Below are 11,359 nucleotides of genomic sequence, written 5' to 3'. Positions count from 1 at the left end.
ATTTGTTTCCTATTGTTTTTGTATACTATATTGCACAAGTTATTAGACTAGTGAGTGTCTTGATTGTACCTCGTCACTACTCCACTGAGGTTAGTCTTGATACTTACTGGGTACCGACTGTGGTGTACTCATACTATACTTTTGCACATTTTTTTGTGTGCAGGGCCAGGTATTGGAGATATCGGATTCGGGCAGAGTTAAAGTGTGATCGCAAGTATTCAAGGTAGAGCTGCTTGGTCGTCGCAGTCCCTTGTAGTCTTTCCATTTTTATTTTACTGTTAATTTCTTATCCGGACAGTATTATACATTCGGTCCTCGAGATCATTCCATGTATTCAGTTAGAGTTCGTGACTCAGTATTACCAGTCTTGGGAGGTTGTTTGTTGAGTATTTCCGTTGTTAGTGTTGACACTTGTATTGAATAAAAAAAAATGGTTTGAATTGTTATTATAATCGATTTACTTAGTGTTAGAGACTAAATGCCATCACGATACCTGTGGTGTGATTTTGGGTTAGTGATAGTTTTCTTCTTAGTATGTGCGCCACGTCCTGCTCTCTTGATAGTCTTATAAAGTGCTTCTTGTAAACTTGCCAGTGGGATGTATTGTCTTCCCATTCTCTCGATGAAGAGTGGCCTTGTACCTTCTTTGGAATGCTCACCAATTTCTTGTAAAATGACTGCAGAACTCCTCAATTGCTCTTGAGGTTGTGCCGTTGGTTGGTTAAGCTGGTTAGCCTACAATATATAGAAGACAATAAGCCAGCTGGTAAGATTCAACATAGGCAGCTGGAGTAGACAACAAGTAAGATAATTACAATTTGTTTATTCACAAATGAGGAGCTAGATTTAGTTGATGTTGCGCTCCCAATGACATCTGGAATTGTCTCATCGAACACTGGAATTAGACCCTTTTGCTTATCAGAAATAAAAGTCCATGCAAAAGGATTGTGTGATATTCCTAGGTCCTCATAGAGAAGTGTAAGAAACCAACTCAATGTTTCTTTTAGTTCACCTTCCACTATTGCAAATGCAATAGGATACATGTTGTTTCCATCAATACCTACCACTGTCAATAGCTGCCCTCCCTTCTGGTGCCCTTTCAAATCCACCCCTATTATGGGTCGACATCCTGCTAAAAACCCTTGTTTGCAAGCTGCAAAACATATCAAATTGCTCAGCACAGTAGTGCCACAACATATCAAATTGCTCTTCTTTGGTCCCTGTAATCAAATTTATTGCCTTCCTCTTTGCCCTATAAGATTGATCCCTAGAAAGCTCACAATTATGAGTCCTCATCACATGAGCTTGAAATTCTTTGACACCCCAACTTGGAGTAATTCTAAAATCTTCGACATACTTCTTTTCCAAAAATCCAGAGTCAATAGTTTTGTTATCTCTTTGATTGCCACAGGAATGATCTGGGCCTATTGTCTTTATCTTGAAAGGTTCATGTGAACCATTTGCAGCTTCGTACCTTACAACGTTCCTTCTTGGATCTCCTTTTTTTTTTCCGTTAATGCCAACCCACTCTATAGTATAGTAGAGTCAATGGTTTTATCAAAGATTACATCTAACATCATCTTCTTCTGAGGAATAATCACTATCTTGGAATGATTCACATTCTTCACTTGTAGCATCACTGTCACTATCTCTCTCTATTACATCCACATCAACCAAGCTTTCTTCACCCAATAATTGGCCTCTCTCAAAATCAGCCATATCGTAGTTCCGTTGGTCCTCATTTGTGTGTTCAACATATATCTCCACCTCTCTACTATCAGATACTTGGTAGATAAGGTTATAGATCAGTTGATAAAAGTCTTATACTTGTGAGATTAGGTCCAAACTAGAACCAAAATTTTACTTTTCTATCATTGACATTCAACTTTTTCATCAACTGTCTCATGTGAATGATAGAATTTTCTCCACCGTTGCAATAGTCATAGTAGTCTATTTGTCCACCAATATAGTTCATCTCAGGATCAAAAACCCACCAACCGTTAAAGTGCAGTTTAATAGTGTACATATTTGGATCTTCGCCTTCATCTGATGTAAGAAAAAGAAAAGGAATGATCTTTTTTTGTTGTGTTACATTTAATAGCAAATCATACAAATCCAATGAATTGATAAAGCAATCTTTAAATATCCAAATCCTTTATTTATTTAATTAACTTTTGTATCAGCTGCTAACCAGTAATATACAATCACGTTGAAACTAGCAAGAAAAGACTTTAGTAAAATTCATGAATTTGAATGCTAATGTTTTATGAGATGAAGTTCTTAATCCTGAAATCTACAACGTAAACAATCATGCACCAATGTAATGTATTTGCTTTCTGGTTTGTATTTTTGATTTTAGTTTCAACTATCAATCTAATATTGAAGACAAATTGATTGTTAATTTTACATAGATGAAGTAATTGCAATAATACAGAGTACGTTAATATAAACACACAAACACTTTCTGATTGGCTAAAACCCACAGTGTGTTGGATGTATTTATGCCATGATTACCATATGATCAAAGATTTTGTCTAATTAACTCAACAGAATACTCACATGTTGGCATGAATTGTAGCCCACTCTTGTAACGCAATTCCATTATTTTGCGCTAATTTGCCACTGTGAAGGACGCTATGGAATTTTTTCCCGTATTATTAGGTTTTTAAAGATGTTCTAGTTTTGATACCCAAATTACCCTTAGTATTAGCAAAACTTCTGTTTGCGGCGTTTAGTTTCGTTAGTATAAGGACTAATATCACTCACTTCGATTAATTGAAGGTTATATGTATTGAGTCAAATATCACAGGGACTAAAAGCACAATTAGGTAATAACAGAGGGACAAAAATGGCCATTTTCCCTATAATCCCGTTCTCTCTAGGTTTTGTAGTTTTTTTAAAATAATTTGTATACAATCAGGGAAAAGAAGCCTGCACATGACTTGCATACATTTTACATACAATTATATATTGTATATATTTTGTATGTTATTTGTATGTCCAATGATATATCGGACATATAAATAACATACACATGACATATAAAATAGTACAACTTATTTTTATAATATTCTTCTTCTTCTTTTTCGAGTTTCAATTTAAAATTCCGACCAAAACTAACTCTAATCTTGACGAAACTCCCTCAAAATACAATTATACACTTATTATGATATTTTATTATATTGTATATAAATTGGATTTCATATCCTATGAACTTTACCTTACAAAAAATATCGCTAAGTTACTCAAACTTTTACCGAATAACTTCAAATTTAACCACAATTCAAAATTATATCCCCAATATAAATTTTTTTAACAAACCACAAAACCCATTTATGAGTTTTAAAGCTTTTAAAAACCCTAACAATATTTTTAATTTTTTACTTTAATTTACCCAACAATATTTAAATCGGTGATGATAAACATGAATATCACTATGAAATTAGTTTATAACGCATATCTTCTTAACACCCTATTAATAGGTTAAAAAAAGTTTCATATTATATACAGAATAGGCTAAATTATGTAAGAAAAAAAATATAGACTAAATTAGTTGGGGAATAAGTACCCCACCCCTACTTCCCTATAACTGTTTCTATAGTATACAAACAAAATAATTATCAACACAGTACAAACAAAACTAATAAAAATATTACAAATTATCAACCTAACGCAAGCATGTCATTAATATTTTGTATTATAGTCTATTTTAAATAATGATGAACTCCACACTAACTAGGTTGACTTCGTGGTGCAATGGGATTGGAGATCATATTTTTTAGGAAATTTGCACCGTACAAAAAGATTTGTTCAGATATATAATTAAATGAGAAGCTTAAATTTGGAGATTCTAGGCTTAAATGTAGGGATTCTATCGTAATATTAACTCATATGATTTCTGCATGAAAAAAGAATAGGATTTTTTTGTTATATAATGTAAACATAACTTTTGTACCAAATATAATAATGAAATCGATAATACTTAAGCTTCCCAACATACTGTGACCACACAACTAAAGAGTTCATTTAGAAATATACATGATAATTATCTTCTTTGCCTTTTACTGAATTTGTTAATATGAAGGATTTTAAATTTTCAAAAAAAGTTAGGAGGATTATTTTTATTTTTAATACATAGCTTGAATTACCCGCTAGTATATTATTTATACGGATAAAACCACTAATGTTACGAATTTTTGAATGCCCTAAATACTAATGAAAAATATTATAATACCTCAAATTCAATCAAAACGTTAGATTGTAACCCACTTTTAGAGTCACCATTGAAGTAATACCCGCATTGTACAAAATTTTACAAAGTATATCCGTTCGGATATGAAGTAGTTCAATCTATTCAATGCAACTTCAGAAATCAAATATGAAGTTCTTCTATCTTACAATCAAAACGTTAGATTGTAACTTAAGACCTAATAAGAATAGTACTAACCATGGGAGGAAGAGGGCGACCTAAACGAAACTCTGCAAAAATTCCGTCCACTGATCCGAGATCCACCGATGCAAGGAATGCAGTAATGGAACTTTTTGTCTCATCCAAAGGGGTAAGAATTGAGGAGCCAACTGAAAACACCGAGTGAGCAGAGCAATATAGTCTCAGATCAAGCAATCAACAATGGAAAGCAGAAAGCCGTGAATCGTGATAGCAATACCTGAAAGTAGTAGTGGAATAGGTCATAGATCTGGGAGCGGAATGGCAGAGATGAACTCAAAAACAACAAATACCAATGCAACAGTGCCATGCAAATCTGACAAGGCTGAAAATCCCAAAGACACTGACCAAATGGTGAAGGCAAATGGAATTCAATCATGGGCAAATATTGTAGTAGGGAATAAGCTGGCATCGAGAGGTATGAATCTTCAATATATTGCACCAATGATATAAGATGGGAAGAAAATTGTGCAATTAGACCTAGAGGATGTTGAGCAGGAAAATAAAAAATGAAGCACAACTATTGTTCTGTATTTCATTGGGAATTCACCATCCACAGGAGCAATGGAACGATTTCTTGCTTCAGTAGGTAAGTATTCCATGAAACCCCAGATCTACTATCATAATGAAGACTATTTTGTAAATCGATTTGCAAATTTGGAGGAAAGAAACCAAGTCCTTTATACTGGGCCTCATACCATTAACAATTGTCCTATTGTAATGAAAGCATGGACACCAGAGCTCAATTTGCATGAAGAAGTTCTTAGAACCATTCAGATGTGGGTGAAGTTTTCAAATCTTCTCCTGAACTACTGGAGCATGAAGGCACTAAGCAAAATTGGTAGTACCCTGGGTAATCCAGTATATGCTGATGACTGTACAACTAGTACAGTTGGAATATCTTATGCTAGAATGCTGATTGAGATGAACATTACTAAACCTCTACCTAGAAGGATGAAGCTGCAGGACCCAAAGGGGAAAATAATTGAGCAAGAGGTAACCTATGACTGGGAACCTACATATTGCACCACATATCTACAGATAGGACACAGTTGCAATGAGAACATAATGCAACAACCACAAAGGCAAGCATACAAAGGGAGAGGGAATAAAGTCAAACAAATATAGCAAAAGACTGAGAAGTCTGGACCTAAGGAGAATGATCAGGGGAGGGAGCAAACAAAGAGGGTGGAAACGCCAAAGCCCCCAGAGGACAATACAATACAGCTTAGTGCATCTACTGAGCAACCTGAAGAAGAAGGGTGGACAACAGTAAGTGGAAAATCAGCAGCAAGGATGACAAAAATAAAGCAAGCTAACGACAAGGTTCTTGGCGGCAATAATGGGTTCCAATCCGTAGTAAGAGGACAAGAGCACACAACCAATGATCCAGGACCAATCAATATGCAGATGAGGTCTTACATGGGGCAAGAGCAATATCATGATACACAATTCATACTAGTATGAGTGTAATTACATGGAATGTTAGAGGTATAAATAAATCATACAAGTAAAATGAGACAAAGGAGTTCATAAAGCAGAATAAAAAAGTAGTGATTGCACTAGTAGAACATAGAATAAATGAGCAGAAAGCTAGTAGTACTATCAGCAAATTACCCCAGGATGGCAATGGATATCAAACTTCAGCAACAACAATAAGAGCAGAATATGGATTCTTTGGATCCACGAATTTTTGATTTTGAACTAATTAACATGGATTGTCAGTACATACATGGACAAGTCAGAACTCACACAAGATTGGTATCATTTGGATTTACTATAGTATATGGCTTACATACGATTAAAGATAGGTTGAGTATGTCGCAAAAATCGAGGCAAATAAACAGTATACAATAGGGACCGTGGATAGCAATGGGAGATTTTAATTCAGTACTTAATAGTCAAGACAAACAACATGGTACTGTAATACAAGCTATGGAAACAAAGGATTTCAGGGAGTTCATGACTGATGCTGGCATGAATGAATTACCTACTGTTGGTAGAGACTATACATGGACAAATAATCATACTTACAACAGGATAGACAGGGGAATGGTTAACACAAACTAGATGCTGACAATGCCTAATCTGTATATACAGATCCTAGAACTATCATTCTCTGATCATTCCCCCCTTAAGTTGATGATCACAAAAATGCAGAGGAAGAAAGCTAGTTTGTTCGGGTTTTTTAATTGCCTGGCTGATCACCCCCAATTCCTATCAGAAGTGGAGCAAACATGGAGTACAATTGGAGATACTGGAAACCTACAAGGATATGGAACAAGCTCAAGAGAGTTAAACAAGTCATTAAGGGCCTTAACACGTAACAATACAAAGGTGTTGATGGCAGAATCAAAGAAATTAGAAGGGAACTACAAGAGGTGCAGGAGAAAATGGGCTGTAGAAAGATGAATCAAGAACTATTGAGAAAGAGAAGGAACTGAAAAGTAACCTAGAGAAGTGGATACTGATTGAAGAAAACATCTATAGGCAAAGGTCAAGGGTGCAATGGCTGAAGCTGAGAGATTCTAATTCTGCATATTTCTTTGCACATATGAAGAACAGGAACACTTTAAATGGAATCCATAGTCTCACTACTGGTCTAGGGGTTCAGGTACACATGGAGAAAATAGAGGTTGAAGTACTTGGCTACTATAAACAGTTGCTAGGGTCAAATGCTCTTGCAATCCCAGCAATAGATCCAAATGTAATAAAAAGAGGAGCAATTCTCAATAGAGAGCAACAACATCAATTGATACTACCTGTTACAAGGCAAGAAGTATGGAAAGCTCTACAAGATATAGATGGCTTGAAGGCCCAAGGATATGATAGACTCAATGCAGTTTTCTTCAAGAAATCATGGAATATCATAGGGGAAGATGTAACACAAGTTGTACTGAATTTCTTTCAATCATCACAGATGTTCAAGCCAGTTAACTGTACTTCAATAACTCTTATACCCAAAGTCAGGAATCCTGCTACCATAAAGGAGTATATACCTATTTTCTGTTGCACTACAATCTAGAAAATCATTTCAAAGGTTCTGACTAGTCGACTACAAGGAGTCATGGATGCTTTAATAGATAAGACTCAATCTGCTTTTGTTCCTGGAAGAGTTATTATTGATAATATCATACTGAGTCATGAGCTAATAAAAGGGTATGGGAGGAAAGGGGTGTCACTAAGGTGCATGATGAAGCTGGACATGCAGAAGACATATGACTCACTTGAATGGCCTTTTCTTGAACAGGTATTATGTGCCTTAGAATTTCTAGAGAAATTTGTGAAATGGATAATGACTTGTGTACAAAGTGTTACTTACACCATCATCTTAAATGGCTCACCAACTCAACCATTTGATGCTAGGAAAGGGCTTAGACAAGGGGACCCCTATCCCCTTTCCTATTTGTACTAGCAATGGAGTACCTCAACAGAAGATTGAAGTCATTGCACTGTATCCCGGACTTCAACTTTCATCTCATATGTGCCAAGATGCAGATCATACAACTTGGATTTGCAGATGACCTTTTATTGTTTTGCAGAGGAGATACATTTTCAGTTCAACTACTATACAAGTGTTTCCTGGAGTTCTCAAGAGCATCAGGACTGGAAATTAATAAAAAGAAAAGCTCCATCTTCTTTTGTGGTGTTTCACAGGATATTCAAAAAGAAATACTGGAGTTCCTTGGCATTCCAAGAGGGAAGTTGTCAGTGAGATATCTTGGAGTACCTTTAAGCTCTAAAAGAGTGTCAATAACTCAATGCCAACCTCTAATTGAAAAACTAGTGGGAAGAATCACATCCTGGACAGCCAAATTATTATCATATGCAACGAGATTGCAACTCGTCAAAAGTGTCCTATTTTCTATTCAAACTTTATGGGCTCAAATCTGCATGCTACCAAAGAAGATTACAAGAATGGTAGAGGCAATTTGCAGGAGTTATTTTATGGACATGGGGTAGCACTATATCAAAGAAAGCTCTCCTAGCTTGGGAGAAAATCTATCAGCCTAAGTCAGCAGATGGTTTCAATGTAATGGACATATCCCTATGGAACAAAGCAGCCATTAGCAAGAAGCTATGGAACCTATGCAAGGAGAAGAATAAACTATGGATCCAATGGGTGCATTGTTACTATATAAAAAGCAAGCACGTATGGGAGGTGCAACCTAGCCAAGCTTCATGGATTATGAGGAAGATTCTGAAAGCCAAAGAAAACTTTGAGAAGGCTGGCTACACCTACGAAGATCTAATGCAGATGCAAACTTGCTCCATCAAACACTTATATCATAAACTGCGAGGAGACTTCAACAAAGTGAGCTGGAGGAAGTTGGTATGCAACAATGCAGGATGTCCTAGGTGGGTATTCACGCTAACATTGGTGGCTCATGGTAGGCTATACACAAAGGGTAGGTTGCTAAAGCGGGGCATTCATAATGATCAACAATGTCCTTTATGTTCACATGCAAACGAATCCATTCAGCATATGTTCTTTGAATGTCAATATGCTGCTGCACTATGAAAAAGACTGCTCAACTGGTAAGGTATCCACAGGAACACCTATGCCTGGTCTGAGGAATTACTTTGGGTAGAGAACTGGGCTAAAAACAGAAGTGCAAAAGCATAATTATTCAAAGTTGTGCTAGCATGCTGCGTGTATTTTGTGTGGCAGGAGAGGAATGTAAGACTCTTTCAAGCCAAGGCGAGGGATTGTGAGACACTTAGCAAATTAAGTGTACAAGAAGTGCATTGTCGAAGCAACAGGAAAACAGAGAAAATACTGAACATGTTGGACTACTATCCGATATAATAGTTAGTGACTATTAGAAGGGCTGTAGAAAGAATGTATAGAGGAGGGAAGGGAAATGCAGTAAAGCTTTGAACATGACAAAGCTCTAATATTTTGAACATGACAGAGCTCTAATGTATAGAATGTAAAGATATTAGGTTCATTTATTAACAGGCTAGCAATTGGACCATAAAGTATCGGTACACTACCATAAAACTTTCCAAAGTATTGGTACACCCATGGGTTTCGTTTTTACACTTCTTCTCGTTGCAGCTACGATTTAGTATCTATCTCACGTTAACTCTAGATTATAATTATTCTTTGTACATTATTGTCCATGTCAACTTTTTTAGGTAGATAATGTCTACATATTTCATATATATGCATGTCTTTGCATGCATGATGATTAAAGGTGTTTTTTAATTAATATTTTAATTTTACTAATTATGATGATAAACTGTTTCAGTTAATATGGCTTGGTTCTCTACGATGCATTTTACGACTGCAACGAATGTTGATCGTGATCTCCTTCGAGTTAAGAGGAGTCTGCTCCCACTTATTACATGTGAACGAACTTGTAAATCAGACAGTGATTGCAATGATGGTTGGTTTTGCAAATATTGTAGGGGAAACAGCTATCGCCAGAAATGTATAGGGTAAAAGAACATTGGTGTCTAATTGCAACTCTTGTCCAGCTATCGCCGGATTTTTCTGTCAAATACTTATGTAATCTTATGTTATGTTTCTTTTTCTTGTCTGTTTATTTAAAATCTTTTATCATTCATCTTTTTTTTTTTTTTTTTTTAAATATGAATTTCTCTTTAGACTAGCTATTCTTAGATTTCTATTCTCTGGCAGTTTTCACGAAAACAAATTCGAAAATTTAACACTAAACATGCACGAGAAACTAAAATTGAATTAAGTACTGACGTGTGACTTAACTTAAAAGTCTATTTAGCATGAAAATAGTTGAAACGGACTGATATGTAGTATCGGAATACATGTTTTATACAATTGAACGTATTGAACGCTATTGAGAAATATTACTAGAGATTCAATTAATTTACTGTAAAACTAATGCATAGTTTATTATGACTCTTTCACTAACTTAACATTAAAGAGCTCCACTACAAGATGTCACAATTCAAGCTGTAATGTTACTAATTATGTACAAGGGACTTCCTAATTATTATTGCAGAGTACATGAGAGTAAAGTTAAAACAGTCTTTTACGCCTGGGCAGAGGCGGGCCCAGGATTTGAACGTCGCGGGGTACCATTATCTTTAACGTAAATATAAAAATAACATTAGTTGCAATAAAGTTTGGCGTGCAACTCTTTGAACACTTAGTGATTACGAGTTCGTGGCCGAAAAAATATTTAAAAACATAAAAAAAAACTTAAAATCATGACTAATAAAAGTATATAAGCAGTCCAAAAAGCCTCAATCGAAGTCCCAGAGTGAACAAATACTTGCTACTTTGCCAAAGTAAACGCTGAAGGAAGAAGGTTTTAGTTGTCTTTATTTTTTTTAAATAAAATAATAATAAAAATTAATTAAAGATAAAGATTATTGACTAATGAAACTAGTTAATGATATATTTTATCCCCCCTACTGTCTTTAATCATTATTTTTGTATCTCTTTATTAACTTTTCAAAGTCTAAAAAAACGTATCTCCAATAGAGTTTTGAGTATTTTGTGTAAAAAATACAAAGAACTAATCTTGAAGAGAAGTTGAGTTTTGGAGCTTAGATGGAGAGATTTTAAAAGAAAAAAATTAAACTAAGTAACTTCTATGTACTAGTACTAAATCGTTGAAGGGAGAAGGGTTTTAGGTGTCTTTATTTTTTCTAAATGAAATAATAATAAAAAATAGTTAGAGATAAAGATTATTGACTAATGAAACTAGTTAATGAACTATTTTATCCCCTTTCCTAGTGTCTTTAATCATTATTTTTGTGTCACTTTATTAACTTTTCAAAGTCTAGAAAGATGTATCTCCAATAGAATTTTTGAGTATTTTGTGTAGAAGATACAAAGAACTAATCGTGAAGAGAGGCTGAGTTTTGGAGCTTAGATGGAGAGATTTTAAAAGAAAAAAATTAAACTAAGTGACTTCTATG

This window comes from Nicotiana tomentosiformis, chromosome 10, assembly GCF_000390325.3.
Source record: "Nicotiana tomentosiformis chromosome 10, ASM39032v3, whole genome shotgun sequence".
Taxonomy (NCBI): Eukaryota; Viridiplantae; Streptophyta; class Magnoliopsida; order Solanales; family Solanaceae; genus Nicotiana; species Nicotiana tomentosiformis.
This window is presented reverse-complemented; position numbering follows the sequence as displayed.